The sequence below is a fragment of the Piliocolobus tephrosceles genome, chromosome 16, assembly GCF_002776525.5.
Source record: "Piliocolobus tephrosceles isolate RC106 chromosome 16, ASM277652v3, whole genome shotgun sequence".
Lineage (NCBI taxonomy): Eukaryota > Metazoa > Chordata > Mammalia > Primates > Cercopithecidae > Piliocolobus > Piliocolobus tephrosceles.
Window position 1 is genome coordinate 15,443,024 of NC_045449.1, and position 17,867 is coordinate 15,460,890.

At 40.5% G+C, this 17,867-nt stretch overlaps 1 protein-coding gene across 1 annotated transcript in view; it reads right to left on the bottom strand.

The window, feature by feature from the left end:
- LOC111523473 (Golgi apparatus membrane protein TVP23 homolog B) overlaps positions 1-17,867 on the bottom strand; it is a 59,237-nt gene that overhangs the window by 13,983 nt on the left and 27,387 nt on the right. The window lies entirely within an intron of this gene.

Here is a 17,867-nt window from a genome sequence, read left to right on the forward strand (position 1 = left end):
TCATCCACCTCATCAAGTTATTGTGAGCATTAAATGAGTTAATACATGTAGAGGGCTTAGAGTAGCACTCAGTGCACAGTCAGCCTACATGAGTGCTGGGAATTGTTTATATCCATCATGTGCTTGACACATTACCTAGGTTGTCTCATTAAACCTCCAAACAATGGTTTGAGGTGGATGTTGCCATCCCACCCGAAAGAGGAGGAAGCCACATCCGATGAAGGTAAGTAACATCCAGATGACTACACAGCTGGCAGGCAGCAGAGACAGAAGGTGAGCTCAGAAGGGCTGAGTCCCATGCCCATTCTCTTCCCACTGCACCATAAGAGAATTCTCACTCAAGAATGTTACCAGCCTCAGCTGGACACGGTGGCTCACACCTGTAATCCCAGTACTTTGGGAGGCCAAGGCGGGTGGATCACGAGGTCAGGAGATTGAGACAATCCTGGCTAACACTGTGAAACACTGTCTCTACTAAAAGTATTTTTAAAAATTAGCTGGGTGTGGTGGCACGTGCCTGTAGTCCCAGTTACTCAGGAGGCTGAAGCAGGAGAATCACTTGAACCCAGGAGGCAGAGGTTGCAGTGAGCCAAGATCGCACCACTGCACTCCAGCCTAGGTGACAAAGCAATACTCCGTCTGAAAAAAAAAAAAAAAAAAAAAAGAATGCTCCCAGCCTGTCACAGAGAACCCCGTGGGCACTAAGAGTCAGGAGGTGAAGCCAATACAGCATCAAGATCTACCCAAATATAAGGGGGTTCAGAGATGTGATCATGTCCCAAAACCTACTGTATATGGTTGCAATGCTGCATACTGTGTCAACAGCATATCCAAGCTAAAAAGCTTTTCATGTGCATCATCCAGAAGGCATCCCTAGCATTCAGGGGCCCAAAATGTCCCTCTTGGCGCTCAGCTGAACCATCAGCATGCCAGCAATATCCATGTAACTCCTACATCTGGAAAGCAGATGACAGTTGGGCTCTCAGCAGCTGGTCAACAAAGTAGACTGTGACTAGGACAGGTTGTCACTGTGCCTTAGAGAATCCTAAGCATTCCCATTCCTTTAGCTCTGGGATGACAAACAGACAGTGTCCGTGCTAACTCTAATTAATTAAAAGTGACTGTCTAGAATCTGTGTTTTCCAAAGAATTCCATGGCTAAGACTGGGCTCAGTACAGATGAGCTCCACGATTGACGAGTGATGTCTGCCCAGGATACAAGAGGGAGAGGAGAACACTAGATGAAGGTTTTCCAACCCTTCCTCAGGCCAAATCTCCTTGTGATATGGTTTGGCTCTGTGACCTCATTCAATTGTCATCTTAAATTGTAATCCCTACGTGTTGAGGAAGGGACCTGGTGAGGGCGATTGGATCTTGGGTGTGGTTTCCCCCATACTGTTCTGGTGATAGTGAGTGAGTTCTCACAAGATCTGATAGTTTAAAGGTGTGTAGCAGGTCCCTACTCTCTCTCACTCTTCTGCCACCATGTAAAACGTGCCTTGCTTTCCCTTCACCTACTGCCATGACTGTAAGTTTCCTGAGGCCTCCCCAGCCATGCAGAACTGTCCATTAAACCTCTTCTCTTTATAAATTACCCAGTCTCAGGTGGTTCTTTACAGCAGTGTGAAAACAGACTAATACACCTTTAATTCACTTAGGTATTGAAGAAGCACCTGGTATCCATATACTACCATACTAGAACATGAAAACATGTATATGACATGATCCCTGCCTTCAAGAAAAGACACACAGAGGTAAGAAACCAAACAAAAATATAAATACAAGCCAAGCACGGTGGCTGCTGCCTGTAATCCCAGCACTTTGGAAGGGTGAGGCAGGAGGATCACTTGAGCCCAGGAGTTCGAGGCTGCAGTGACCCATGATCGTGACACTGTTTTCCAGCCTGGGTGACAGAGTAAGACCCCATCTCAAATATATATATATATATATACACACACACACACACACACACACACACACACACATACATACACACACACACACACAAATTATGTGTTAAGCATGGGGAAAATTCTCTTTTAAAACCCTGTCTACTCAGTTTTATAAAGGTTGGGGTCTTCAAGGACTCATTTTTCTCAACATGCCTTAAAAGTACTGTCAGTTGGTGGCGGGGCGTGGTGGCTCACACTTGTAATCCCAGCACTTTGGGAGACCGAGGTGGGTGGACCTACAAGGTCAGAACATCAAGACCATCCTGGCTAACATGGTGAAACCCTGTCTCTACTAAAAATTACAAAAAATTAGCTGGGCGTAGTGGCGGGCACCTGTAGTCCCAGCTACTCAGGAGGCTGAGGCAGGAGAATGGCGTGAATCTGGGAGGTGGAACTTGCAGTGAGCTGAGGTCATGCCACTGCACTCCAGCCTGGGTGACAGAGCAAGACTCCATCTCAAACAAACAAAAAAAAGTACTGTCAGTTGGTGACAGCTGCCTTTTATGGAGGCCAAGCTATGCAAACCAAACTATGAGAAACTTTAAGAGTAAAAGGGACCCTGGATGCCATTTAGCTTGGTCACTTGCCACTATGGAATCTCCTTCAGCAACAACCCAGCATGCTTGCTCAGTGCCTTCATCTACCAGCTGAGGAAGGCTGCCCACTCCAGCCTCATCAACCGTGGTTGCTGGGAAGTGTTTCCTTGGACTTCACCAAAATCTTCTTCCTCTCATTTCCATCCAGCTGTCCTAAACTCTGTCTTTCAGGGCCATACAGAACACAAACAACTCCTGCTCAACATGACAGTTTTTCTAATCTCTATAGATGGTTTTCATATTGCCCCTCAGTCTTCTCTACTGCCAGTTAAACAGCCCAAGACTTCTAAGTATTTTCCAGATGACATGGTTTCAGATCACCTAACCTCCCCTGGGCTCCCTTTCTTGGGTCATCTTTGATCTTCTCAACTCAAAGAGGATTCCAGGCTCTGTTTAGATTCCTCCTCCCTTTTCCTCTTGTCAGAAATTGCCTCCAGGTAGAAAGCCAAGGCAATTATAGAGTTCATTTCACTTATGTCCATTTTCCCAGGAATCACAATCATATACTTCCTGAAATAAGTTATTTTATGTATCTTGTCCACTTTCTAGTTACTTACAGTGGGAGGATAAGTCTGGTTCTTGTTATCATATTATGGCTGAAACTGGACATCCACACATATTCAAACAAAGCTTTTAATATTTTACCATTAAATGTGATATTATAAACATTACCCTTAATATTGGGGGCAAGCAGGGGTGCTTGATACCACCATGTCTTTACAAAATTATACTAGAGTACCTAGGGAAAGCAGTAAGGCATAAAAAAATACAAAGATTGGAAATGAAGGAAAAGAATCTATCATCATTTGCAGTTTCATGTTTGTCTAGATAAAAATCCCAAAATATCTACACAAAAATCCTAAAGTATATACATTTAAAATGAACCTTTAAAAAACATGATTGCATAAAATACTGCTAATGAAAGCAACAAAAAATGTGAAGTACCCAAAAATAAAGCTAGCCACAAATGGAAAAGACCTCTATAGAGAAAATTATAAAAACTTTACTTGAAGAAATCAAGGACTTAAGAGACATACAATGTTCATGAATCAGAAGATTCAGTATTACAAAGATGAGAATTCCCCCCACTTGATATATGGTTTCAATGGAGTTATGATCAAAATTCCAGCAGAGCTTTTTTGGTACTTAACAAGTTGATTAGAAAATTAGTATAATCTATACTAATTAAGTTCATGGGTATTGGTGTAGGGATATTCAAATAGAGCAATATAACTGAAAAGAGAGGCGTAAAAGAGAACCACATATGTAGAGAAACTTAGTTTATAATAGAGTTGGTATTGGAGATCAATGTGAACAGGACAGATATTTCAATAATTGGTTAGCCATATGGGAAATAAAAGGTTAGCCTTTCAATAAAAGGTTAGCCTTTTTATATGGGAAATAAAAAGGAATGTGATTATATGTTAGTCAGCCATGTTGCTGCAATTATGCTGTGTAACAACTTCCCAAATCTCAGTAGCATATAACAACAAACATATATTTGTCACGTAGAGGTCTATAAGTCAGTTGTGGCATACTGCAGGTCAGATCAGGTCTACTCCACATGTCTCTCATTCTCTGACCCAAGCTGAAGGAATGTGGCTACCTGGGGCATGCATTTCTCATGTTGCAGGTAAGGAATACACGAGAGTAAATCAAACCACACATTTAAGGTTTCTTATTGTGTGGGACATACATTATATCTGCTCACATTCTAATCACCAAAATAAGTCACATGGTTAAGCTCAAAGACAGTGGGGAAGTGGAGTATATTCTGCCCAAAATGAATCATGGCACAGGCAGGAAGGAAAGAAAGAATTGTGAGCAAATAATACAAATTACTACAGATGCCAACTCACACCACACCAAAAAAATCAATTTGAGGAGGCTTAAAGACATAACTTATGAAACATTTAAGAGAATATAGGAGAATATCCTTATGTTCTTTTAATTAAGAGCTGCTATTCATGAGAAAATCAAAGTGAGATAAGACATTCACAATATATATCAGCGGCAAAGAATTCGCATTCAGGAAACACAAAGTACCCCTATAAATAAACAAGGAAAAACTAGACCTGTTCACACTAGGAACTTGGTATTTGACCAAATGGCATCACAAATCAGTGAGGAAAATCTGGATTATTCAATACAGGGTGCTGATACAATTGGCTGTCTACATGGGGAAAGATAAAATGAGATCCCTACTTCACTCTATATGCCAAGATAAATTCTAAATAATTTTAAAAGCTAAATATGAAAAGCAGCATTTTATAACTTTAAAAGAAAATGTAGAGTATCATTTTACATTGATAAGGAAATAGTGTTTTAAATGAATATTGAAAAGACAAGTAAGTCATAAAAGTTGGTAAGTTTGGCTACATTTTTTAAAAACATACAAGTTTTTAAAACATGTAAGTCCAAAGACTCCTGGCCAAGCATGGTGGCTCACGTCTGTAATCCCAGCACTTTGGGAGGCCAAGGCAGGTGGATCACCTGAGGTCGGGAGTTCCAAACCAGCCTGACCAACATGGTGAAACCCCCTCTCTACAAAAATATAAAAACTAGCCGGGCATGGTGGTGCACACCTGTGCGCCACCAGAGCAAGATTCCCTCTAAAAAGAACAAACCAAACACAAAACTCCCTAAACAATGTTAAAAGTGAAGTTATAGAGCAGAAATTTTTTGTTGTTGTTTGTTTGTTTGTTTGTTTGCTTTTGGAGACGTAGTCCTGCTCTGTCTCCTAGGCTGGAGTGCAGTCAGTGGCGCGATCTCGGTTCACTGCAAGCTCCACCTCCCAGGTTCCCACCATTCTCCTGCCTCAGCCTCCCGAGTAGCTGGGACTACAGGCGCCCGCCACCACACCCGGCTAATTTTGTTTTTTGTATTTTTAGTAGAGATGGGGTTTCACCGTGGTAGCCAGGATGGTCTCAATCTCCTGACCTCATGATTTACCTGCCTCGGCCTCCCAAAGTGCTGGGATTACAGGCGTGAGCCACCACGCCCGGCCGCCAGAAGATATTTTTAACATGCCAAGAAGACAAAGGATAAATATCCAGAATATTTTGAAGATGTCCTATACGCAGTACAAAACGCTGCTGAAGAGAGCTTGGTGCATTTGAAGAACAACAAAGGGTTTCTTGTGGTTATAGCACAGAGTGGGGTGTGTGTGTGTGTGTGTGTGTTACTCTCACACCTTTACACAATAAATTCCTTTGACTTAGAATGCCCTTTCACCATTTTGTTCCTGGAGTTAGAAAATACCTCATGAAAATTAGCGTGACCTTCCTTTATGCTTCTCCGGTTTGCTTTATATTCTCTATCAGACAAATTTGAAAATATTGTAATTTACTGAGAGTACCATTTTGCCTCCCACTACTCCCTACTCCCAATATGGGTTTTTCCTGTTTGATTAAACAGTCTTTGAGCATCTGTCCCATATCCAGCTCTGTCCTAGGTACTTTAGAATAAAGATGAATGCTTGGTTGCTGCCAGGTTATGTTGTAAATTCTAAGGAAGGGGGTTAAGGACAGGATTCTGGGAGGCAGTATGATGTGATCCCAGAGACAGGAGAAAAGAAAAGCACATGTTCTAGATGTGTTTAAATTCTCATCAAATAGGAGGTGGTGATGCCATTCTCTTTGATGAGGAAGGACGTAGGAAATCAGACACCCAAAGAGGCTTTCCGGAGGACATCGTAACTTTTGATAGATGTTTCCACCATCTGGGTGGCGTCCTCTTCTCCATCCCTCTGTTTTCTCAGAAGCAGCTACTGGGGTCCCCGAAGGATGCACACAGTGGCTATAGATGCTCACAGATCCACAGTGAAACACTCTTATCTAACCCTGGAAGGTTTTGCTGCTTGAAAACCTTTACGCCTTCATCCTAAGATACAAAGTTGCAAAAAGCACCAAGAGCTGGAAACAGACGCCAGCTGAAACCTAAGAACAGACACAGTATATGAGCAGTGTCCTACCAGGACCACCAGTCGGCTCTTGGCAGCGGCAGCCCTCCTCATGGCCGCTGGCAATGACCATTGTTTCGTCTTCTGAAAAGGAAAACTACCCAGTTGGCCAAGCCAAATCTCTAGGAAGGAGGTGTATCTGTCTCCTGCTTTGAGATCAGTCCTTCGAAGTAATATGTGAGTTGAACACACTGAAAATCTGTACCTAGCCCAGGTCAGTAGCTGAAAACAGCATGTATACAGTGACTTTCACCTATACTGTTAAAAGGTGGGTACATGCCCAATAAATGTTTATTGAGTGCCATTAGGTGCCTGGCACCGGGCCATGCACTGACAATGTGAAGGCGAATGAGAAAGATAGGCTTCCTGCTGTCCTAGCGTTTACAGACAACTGGAGGCGTGTGATGGTAAATTTTTTGCATCAACTTGGCTAGGACTGAGTTATTTAATCAAACACTGATGTAGGTGTTGTTTGTTTTGAAGCTATTTTATGGATGTGGCTAACATCTACAATCTGTTAACATTAAGTAAAATCGATTGCCCTTTTACTGTGTGGGAATGTCTCATCCAGTCAGTTAAAGGCCTTATGAATAAAACTAAGATATCTCTAAGGAAGTAGAAAATTGACCTCAAGGTTGCAACATGAGCTCCTGCTTGAGAGTTGCAGCCTGCTGACCTGCCCTGCTGAATCTGGACTTGTCAGTTCCCACAACCGCGTAATCCAGCTCCTTGAAATAAATCTGTGTGTGTGTGTGTGTGTGTGTGTGTGTGTGTGCGCGCGCGCGCGCGCGCGTAACGTACCCACATTCATCTTTGGCACAAGGAGACCCACATACAAGGTGGTGTCCTAAGGGGTATGACTGGGGAAACTGCATGTGGTACTTAGCACTGTGAGCCTAAGGAAGACTGTCCAGATTGGAACCTTGGATCCATCATGTACTAGATGCACCATGACCTTGGGTCAACTCCTACATTCTCTAACCCTCAGTTTCCTCATCTGTAAAATGGAGATAGTATCTCCCTCATAGGGTTATGGCAAAGAGTCAAAGAGATTAAGTACCTTGTGATATTTAAGAGGTTAAATGCCCATGAACAGCACAGCAACTAAGTATGAAGCCAGGATTTAAACTCAGGTTTGTCTGTGTACTGTGTATGCCCTTTACCCTCTGCCATATCACCATGGTCTTTGGGAATTACACTTCAGCTATCAGTTCTTTACAGACACAGTTCCCGTAGACCACTCCTACATTGTTACAGCTTCCACTCTGCACCACAGAGATGCCTCTTAAATGTATATCTTTAGCCTAATCCTGAGTTCCAGGTTTCCACTGCACTTTGCTACTTTGATATGATCCATTGGCTTCAAATCTGACATATCTTAAATTCAAGCTCATCATCGAAGCCTCACCATTGACAAGTCCTGGCTTCACCTCTCTCTAGTTACACGACCCCGGGAAAGCTACTAAACCCCCAATATTCAGTTTCCTCACTTGTTAAATGGCAGGGTTTGCCGAGATCAGGAAGGTAGACACATATCACACATAGTTCTTACGTCTCTCTGTGTCTACAGTCCCTGTCTTGATGTCTGGTACGTTGTGGGTATTTTATTGTACTTATTTATTCAGCATCTATTCAATCCCTGGCACTGATTTTGACTAATTTCACAATAAGATGCATGTATTTAGTCCTAACCCACCACTTGTAGGAAAACCATCATTTCTTCCTAAACCGAGTAAATTGGGTGCTCCAGTATGCAGTTGTTTCATTTACATCATATGTTCCTATATTGCCATCTAGAGGACTAAGTGCAAGTTACAAGCAAGAGGGAAGGGGGCTTGTAGAGAAAGGCAACATCCTAGAAGAAATGTTTAAAACATTAAGACTCATCCGTAGCAGTTTGGATTTCAACAATTATGTGAAAAAAATAAATAACAGGATGTGTTTTAACTATAAATTAGAAATGAATGCTAGAGTAAGTTACCAGCTCATAAACTTATGATCTCTGTTAAATAAAATTTATAGGAGGTCATTGGTTTGAACTAAGTCCTGCACTAGGCCGCAGTAGACCAAACCAAAATGGAGTTACTCACGGTAAAGCTCCAGGCCACCAAGCCAAAACTACGTTGTTTACCTGACCTTCCGAGAAATCAGGAGAGGGAGGGAGATAATAGCCACATCTCCAAACAGCCAGTTTTAGCCTGCCTGATCAGGAAGTCCCCTCTGCTTTAACCTTTACCAGGAAAGTAATTTTGAAACAACCAATCTACTTTGTGTTCTTTGTTTCTGCATTCTTCAGCCTTTTTCTGCCTGTAAATACTCATTGCGCATGTTTCAGAGCAAAGCCCAATTCCCATGAATCATTCTTTGCTCCATTAAATTTATTTTGTTTAAAGTTTTTCTTCCATCATCTCTAACTTGTTCTAAACAAAATAAAAAATAAAATAAAATCAGCATTCTTTCCTGTAATTGACTGCTTTGCTGCATTTGGATTATCCATGCCATATACTAGATGAGAATCTAAATTAAAGAGGAACCACTTAACTAGGGGTTAGGTCTCCTGACTGCTCCACCTTTAGCTTAGCAATTCGGTTTTCTACCTGAGCAAGTTACCATTATCGAGTGCTTACTGTGGGCTTGGGACTATACTGAACATTTTACATGAGTTATCTCATTTAATCCTCATAAGCTCCTTCCACCTCGAGGTTATTTATTTGTGCTTATGACTCTGAGCCTGCAGCCTCATCTGTAAAAATGGGGTAAGTGACTTTCTCAAAGTCTAAAAAAGGATATTGAACTGGATCCACAACTCAGATCTGCCTGAATCAAATACAAGTTCTTAATGATTAGTTTACTAAATACAACAGCTTCTGCATTCTAAGCATGTCACAAGGATGAAAATTCATGGACAGCACTTTTTGGAGAAACAACAATGTTTGAACGCTTACATAACGGAATGTTCACACAAAAAATAGGTGTAAAGTGGTGTATATGCTACTGGGATAACCGATCACTTTACAAAAGCATTCAGTAAGGATTGCTTTTATAGTAAACAGTAGTGGTATCTTCTCTTTCAATCTGATTCCAGGTTTGTCAATTTTGTTAATCCTTTCAAATAACCAACTTCTAGTTTTGTTGATTTTCTCTATTGTTTTTCCAGTCTTTATGTTTTTTATTTCCTTTCTAATCTATTATTTCCTTCCTTCTGCTTACTTTGATTTACTATGGTCATCTTCTAGTTTCTTAAGATGAAAGGTGAGACTGTTGATTTGAGATCTCTTCTTTTAAAAAAAAAGTTTACAGTTACAGATTTCTCTATAAACACTGTTATACCTGCATCCCATAAGTGTCGGTATGTTGTGTTTCCATTTTCATTAATCTCAAAATATTTTCTAATTTCCCTTCTGATTTCTTCTTTGACCCATTGGTTATTTAGCAGTATGTTGCTTAATTTTCACATCTTTGTGAATTTCCCAAATTCCCTTGTGTTGTTCATTTCCAATTTAATTCCATTTTGACCAAAGATTATACTTTGTATGACTTCAATTATTTTAAATTTATTGAAGCCACACTTTGTATGACTTCAATTATTTTAAATTTATCAAAGCCTGTTTTATGGCCTAACATACAGTCTGTCGTGGAGCATGTTCCATGTGCATTTGAGTAGAATGTGTATCCTGCTATTGTTGGACAGAGTCTCTACGGATGTCTGTTTGGTTTTTGTTTGTTTGTTTGCTTGTTTTTTGAGACAGAGTCTCACTTTGTTACCCAGGCTGGAGTGCCATGGCATGATCTTGGCTCATTGAATCTTCCACCTCCCAACTTCAAGTGATTCTCCTGCCTCAGCCTCCCGAGTAGCTGGGATTACAGGCATGCGCCACCACACCTGGCTAATTTTTGTATTTTTAGCAGAGACGGGGTTTTACCATGTTGGCCAGGCTGGTCTCGAACTCCTGACCTCAAGTGACCTGCCCACCCCAGCCTCCCAAAGTGCTGGGATTACAGACATGAGCCACCATGCCCAGCAGATTTAGTTTGTTTATAGTGCTGTTGAATCCTCTTTTTCCTAGTTGATCATCTGCCTACTTCTATGCATTATTATAAATGAAGTGTTGATGTCTCCAGCCACTATTGTTAGATTTTCTGACTTCTTTACCTTTAACTAGCAAAGAAACTCAGTTTTTCTTTCTAAATAATAATTATCATTATCAAGCGCTTACCATGTACCTGGGACTATGCTGACTCTTTCACATGGATTATCTCATTTAGTTATTAATAATTATTAAGAGTATATTGTTATGCCAGGCTCAGAAGCTCATGCCTGTAATCCCAGCACTTTGGGAAGCTAAGGCAGACAGATCACTTGAGGTCAGGAGTTTGAGATCAGCCTGGCCAACATGGTGAAATCCCATCTCTACTAAAAATACAAAAATTAGCCTGGTGTGATGGCTCAGGCCCATAATCCCAGCTACTCAGGAGGCTAAGGCGGGAGAATTGCTTGAACATGGGAGTGGGTGGTAACAGTGAGCCGAGATAGCGCCACTACCCTCCAGCCTGGGTGATAGAGTGAGACTCCATCTCAAAAAAAAAAGAGTAAATTAATTGTTAATAATTTTTAAACCGTTTAGTTTTGTCAGCTTGTGTTTCATGTGTGGGATTTTTTAAGTGCATATTTGTTTTTAAGTGTTATGTCTTTCTGATGAATTGGTCCTTTTATCAATATGTGATGCCCTTCTTTGTCCCTTGAAACAATTTTTGCCTTAAAATCTATTTTGTTTGATATTAGCATAGTCACTCCAGCTATCTTTTCATTACTGTTTGCATAGTATATCTGTTTCTATACTTTTACTTTCTACCTGTTTGTGTCTTTGAATCTAAAGTGTGCCTCTTGTAGACAGCATATAGTTGGATCACGTTTTTTGCCAATCTGTTTTCTTTTTTTTCAGTTTTTTGGGGTTTTTTTTCTTTTTTTGGTTTTGTTTTGTTTTGTTTTGATTTTTTGAGATGGAGTCTCACTGTCACCCACGCTGGAGTGCCGTGGTGTGATCTCAGCTCACTGCAACCTCTACCTCCCGGGTTCAAGCGATTCTCATCCCTCAGCCTCCAGAGTAGTTGGGATTACAGGCACCCACCACCATATCCAGATAAATTGTATTTTGTATTTTTAGTAGAGATGGGGTTTCACCATGTTGGCCAGGCTGGTCGTGAACTTGGGACCTCAAGTGATCCGCCCACCTCGGCCCACCTGGGCCTCCCAAAGTTCTGGGATTATAGGCATGAGCCATTGTGCCCAGCCGCCTGTCTTTTGATTGAAATATTTAACTGGTTTTCTTCTAATATAATGACTGATAAGGTGGGAGTTATTTGTGGGATATCTGCTCTTTTCCTTTCATGCATCTTATGTCTTTTGATTTCATTTCTCCACTACTTCCTTTTGTATTAAATAGGTGTTTTCTAGTATATCATTTTAATTTCCTTCTTGTTCCTCTTATTGTATTTTTTTGAGTTTTTTTCTTAGTGGTTGTCCTAGGGACTGTGATTAATATCTTAACATAATCTAAGTTCAGATTAATGCCAAGCTAAGTTCAGTAATACTCGAAAACTTTAGTATAGCTCTATTCCCTCCCTCCTCCTTTGTGCTATTATCATTGTACAAATTGTATCTTTATAAGTTATAACCCTATCAACATTATTTCATAAGTATTGCTCTATGTGGTTGTCTTTTAGGTCAGACAAGAAAAGAATTACAAACAAAAATACATTTATACTGTATTTCATACTTACCTATGTATTTACCTTTAATGATGCTTTTTATTTCCTCATGTGGATTGGAGCCATTGTCTAGTGTTCTTTCATTTCAGCCTGAAGGACTTCTTGTAGCATTTCTTGTAAGGCAGGTCTGCTAGCAGTGAATTCTGTTAGTTTTTATCTGGGTGTGTTTTAATTTCTACATTTTTTGTTTGTTTGTTTGTTTTGAGAGGGGGTCTCACTGTGTCACCCAAGTAGGAGTGCAGTGACACAATCAGGCTTGAACCTGCCAGACTCAAGTGATCCTCCCACCTCAGCCTCCTGAGTAGCTGGGACCACAAGCACACACCACCACACCCAGTTGTTTGTTGTATTTTTTGTAAAGATGGCTTTTTGCCATGTTGCCCAGGCTGGTCTCAAATTCCTGGGCTGAAGCAATCCTCCTGCCTCAGCCTCCTAAAGTACTGGGATAACAGGTGTGAGCCACCATGTTCATCCTTTCTTATAGTTTTGAAGGATAGTTTTGCTAGATCTAAAATTCTCTGTTAAGTTTTCTTTTAGCACTTTGAATATGTCATTCTACAGCCTTCTGACCTCTAGTTTCTGATGAGTGGTAAGCATTTAATCTTATTGAGGATCCCTTATATGTAATAAGTTGTTTTCCTCCTGCTACTTTAACGATTCCTTTTGTCTCTGGCTTTTGACAGCTTGATTGTAATGTGCTTAGTAATCTCTGAGTTTATCCTACTTATAATTTGTTGATCTCCTTGAATGTGTAGCTCATGTATTTCATTGAATTTGGGAAGTCTCAGTCATTATTTCTTCAAATATTATTTCTGCCTTTTTCTCTCCATTTTCTGGAACCCCTATAATGCGTATGTTAGTAACTTGATAGCATGCCACAGATCCCTCAGGCTCTGTTCATTCTTCATTCTTTTTTCTTCCTGTTCCTCAGACTGGATAATTCCTATTTGTCTTATTTTCAAGTATGCTGATTCTTCTGTTTAAATCTGTTTAAATCTGTAAATCCCTCTAGGACATTTTTCAATTACAATTTTTTAGCTCCAGAATTTCTTTCATGATTTCTCTTTACTGATATTTTCACTTTGTTTACACATTATTTTTCTTTCTTGTGTTCTTTGTCCATGGTTTCCTTCAGTTTTTTAAGCATATTTAAAGGTTGACAAACTTTTTGTTTAGTAGATCTAATGTCTGGGTTTTCTCAGGGATGGTTTGTTTTCTGGGTTTTTTTCCCCCATATATAGGCAGACATAATTGCTGTTTCTTCACATCTTTTGTTGTTGTTGAAAACTGGAAAATTTAAATAATATAAGGTGGCAACTTTGCAAATCAGATTTGTCCCACACCCTCCACCCTTGTAGGGTTTGTTACTATTTATTGTTGTTATTTTTATTGCAATGGTGGTATGTCTAGTACCTTTCCAGGACTAATTCTGTTTAGTCTGTATTCTTTGTCATGTTGGAGTCACCGAAATCTCTGCCTGGTTACTTTAGTCTTGAGCATGTGATTAGACAGGGATTTCCTTAAGTGATTGAAGCAGTAAGTATCTCACCTTTACCTGACTTTCTAGCTCCCGAAAATATTTTGGCACTTTTCAAAGCCTCTATAGACATCACACTCCCCTTAAGTTTTCTGGCCAGTCTCTCATTTGTCCCAGCTAGTATAGCCATGTCAGGCAACTGTGCTGTTTAAGTAATTGCCACCAATTGTTTCTGACAAACAACCTGAGGATACTTTCCTCACTGAGTGACCTGAGTTGGGTTAAATGAAGACAAGCCCTGTGATTGGGACTATTCCACGGGGCTGCCAGGCAGGTCAAGGAGTAACAAATCTCCAGAGATGAGGCTTCTTGGATAACTCTAAACCTATCTTAGAGGGACTCTAAATTCCTTCAGTGGCTTGGAAGCTACTGGTTTTCACAGCTACTGTGGTCTCAAGGTTGCTGATTTTCAAGGCTACTGTGGAGGTGAAGAGAAGATGGGGACAGGACAAGTTAAAACACCACAAAGCTTACTGATCATACAGAGATTCAGCCTTTTTCTCAAACACATTTTCTTTGGGTTGTTGCAATCCTTTGGTTAATTTCCAGAGTTTCAAAAAGTTTTATTTTGATCATTTCTGCCAGTGTACTCGTTGATTTTATGCAGAATCAGATATTCAAAGATCCATACTCCACCATTCTGGAAATGTTTCTCTAGGATTTTTTTTTTTTTAATGAGATACATAGGATTTCTCTTAAATTAATATAAGCAGCATCTACTACATCCACTTAGAACACTAGACATTACCACCCATGATAGACCATCTAAATGAGAAAATTGTTTCTCTTATTTCATAGAATGTCCATGCTGGTTTCCAAAGCACATGGCATCTACCTTCAGTAAACAACACAGAATATTAGAACACCAGAGTTCAAGTTCATGTCTATCCACTCTCCAGCTCCAACTAAGAGGGCCTAAGGGACAGACTGTTCATCAATGACTGTAGACTAATGGTTTTCACCCCTTCAGGCTCACAGCCACTTTTTATCAGAAATATTTTAAAATATGTTTTATTATTCTAAAACACAAATATAACTTAACCTCAGGCATATTTTTAATCATTTATCATGATTAAAGGTATCTTTAATATCTAACTGTAATGTAACAGAGAAATAAAAGGAAGCAACTTATGATAGTACGTAATTCAATCTGGAAATGGCCAAAACTCCTGATGACACAATAATTAGGTGCTTGCATATGTACATATAATTACCATTAATGTGCCCACTACAAATGCAGACTACTGCAGTACTTTTGACCTGGAACTCAAATGCCACAAGCAATGTTGCCACTACTGAGTTTTTAAAATGATAGAAAACTCTTGGTTACGTACTGAACAAAGACACAACCTTCCCTCACTTAACTGGTAATTGCATTTTTGGGCAAATCAAGTATTGCAGATCTGCAACAAAAAAAATATGAAATGGAGTTATAATATAAGCTCAAAAAATTGTCGATGTCCACCAGTCAGAGATCGTGAGGAACAGATCTGATTGAATTGAGTTGGGTTTATCAGCATGCTTTTGCACAAGAGAGATCATACAGCATGGGGAACCATGGGGTGCCTCAGTATGAGAGTGCTGGGAAGGGCTAAAGGATTTGGGGTTGTGTTGGGTGATTTCAAGAAGGGCTCCATGAATCCTAGTTTTACTCTGGATTGAGTGCTTTCAGAAAGCAAGGGCAATTCTAAATGAGTGTAAATATTAAAATTTTTAATCTAGGCGGAATAAGGAACAGAGTGATCCAACGGGTCATGAACCAACTATCACACATGTAAGCCAAGAGACAGGCATGTTTGGTCGCTCTATGATTTACACAGAATCTTGCTTTTAAGTTTAACATGACTATGGAGTGTCTTAATTTTTGTCTTCCTCCACCACATTCAGAGTGGCCTTGTCAGATGTTGGTGTTCTATAAAATCGTTTCTATTCAACAGAATGGCCTAGCCATTAGAGCCAGGTTAGCTTCCAACTGACAGTGTAAGGGTTGCTTTTCTTTTCTCATTATAAACAGGATTTCCATGTACATAATTATTCAGCGAGGTACAAAGAAGTCATGAGATACAGGACAATTCTTTGCTGTCTAAAACTGTCCTATGCTGTTTAGGCACCTAGCATCTCTATTCACTTTCATTCACATTTCATTGGCCATTGTTCACTCACATTTCATGGCCTCAAAAGAATTAAGGAAGCTGGGAAATGTAGAACAAATGGAATGTTTAGTGAGTATCACTATCTCTACTATATGCAACCTTCAATAAATTATTTTACTTCTCTCAGTATTACCTACCTACCTGTAACATGAGGTTACATGGTACATAATGGTCACTCTTCCCTCTTGGGGAGAATCATACGAGATAATACATAAAAGAATAATAAGCTCTAAGAGTTACACAGATTTACATTAATAAGCTCTAAGAGTTACACAGATTTAAAAAGGCCCATAGTACCTATATGTTGGAATTAATGTGCCATCACCTCTGCGCGCCCACACACATCCTTACCTATCTATTTAGAGGTCTGGGTCAAAGAATAGATACTCTGGGGGATGTGGAATTAGAATGTTTTTACAGGACTGGGCACGGTGGCTCACACCTGTAATCCCAGCACTCTGGGAGGTTGAGGCAGGCAGATCACCTGAGGTCGGGAGTTCGAGACTAGCCTGACCAACATAGAGAAACTCCATCTCTACTAAAAATACACAATTAGCCGTGGTGGCGGACACCTGTAGTCCCAGCTACTTGGTCTGCTGCAGCAGGAGAATCGCTTGAACCCGAGAGGTGGAGGTTGCAGTGAGCCACGATCGTGCCACTGCACTCCAGTCTGGGCAACAACAGCGAAACTCCATGTCAAAAAAAAATGTGATTCTACTTTCATTTTACTAGCACCATTCAGTCAATTCACCTGTATCCAAGGCTGACCAGGGACAATAGAAAGGAAAACCACTTATCCTCAGTCTCCTAATTTCTTCAGTCTTGATGAAATGATTAAAGTGTCACAGATTCTATTTTCCAAAGAGTATCTCCCATCCCACATACTCTTATTATAATGTAATCCTAACACTCCTCTCATCAAGAACTGGGCTCTATGTCCCCTTCTATTGAAGCTGGATGGACCTTGGTTACTGCTTCATCCAATGAAGTACGACAGAAGAGACATAATGTGAATTCCAAGACTAGTCATTAAAATGCCATGCACTTCTCTTGCTCTCTTGGAAGGCTCATTGTTAGAACCCAGTGCCAGGTTGTGAAGAAGTCAAATGTGCCCTCAGGGAGAAACTACACAGTGTAGATGTTCCAACCAACAGCCTAGCTGACGCCACAGCTGACAGCCAATGTCAACGTCCAGGTCAGTGGCTGAAAAGCTCCATGCCACTTCCTGGCTCCTTCCCCAGCCATCACTGTGCTCCATCCAAATTCCTGTCCTACAGAATTCGTGAGCATAATAAAATGACTTGTTTTTTACCAGTACCAGTAGTTCTGGGGGTGGAGTTTTACGTAGCAACAGCATCTGGGACAGTGCAACTCAGTGGCTACTATAATATTCACTTAAGTACTACATAAAGATCAACTATGTATTTACTAAATTATTGTATCTCTAATACTGTACTAACAACTGGAGTGTACTGTACTAACAACTCCAGTTAGTACAATATGGAAAGTTAGTACAAATGGAAATAATCATGGATAATGCTCAAAAGTGCACTGTATTGACAAGAATCCAGTTAGGCTATGAGCAACAGAGAAGTCAGAACAACAACACTTGGAGAAGATAGTTCCCTTCACTTTTATTAAAAGTTCAGATAGCTGGCCAGGCATGGTGGCTCACGCCTGTAATTTCAGTACTTAGCGAGGCCGAGGCGGGCGGATCACGAGGTCAGGAGATAGAGACCATCCTGGCTAACACGGTGAAACCCCGTCTCTACTAAAAATACAAAAATTAGCCAGGCGTGGTGGCAGGGTGGTAATCCCAGCTAGTAGGGAGGCTGAGGCAAGAGAATCGCTTGAACCCAGGAGGCAGAGGTTACAATGAGCCGAGATCACACCACTGCAC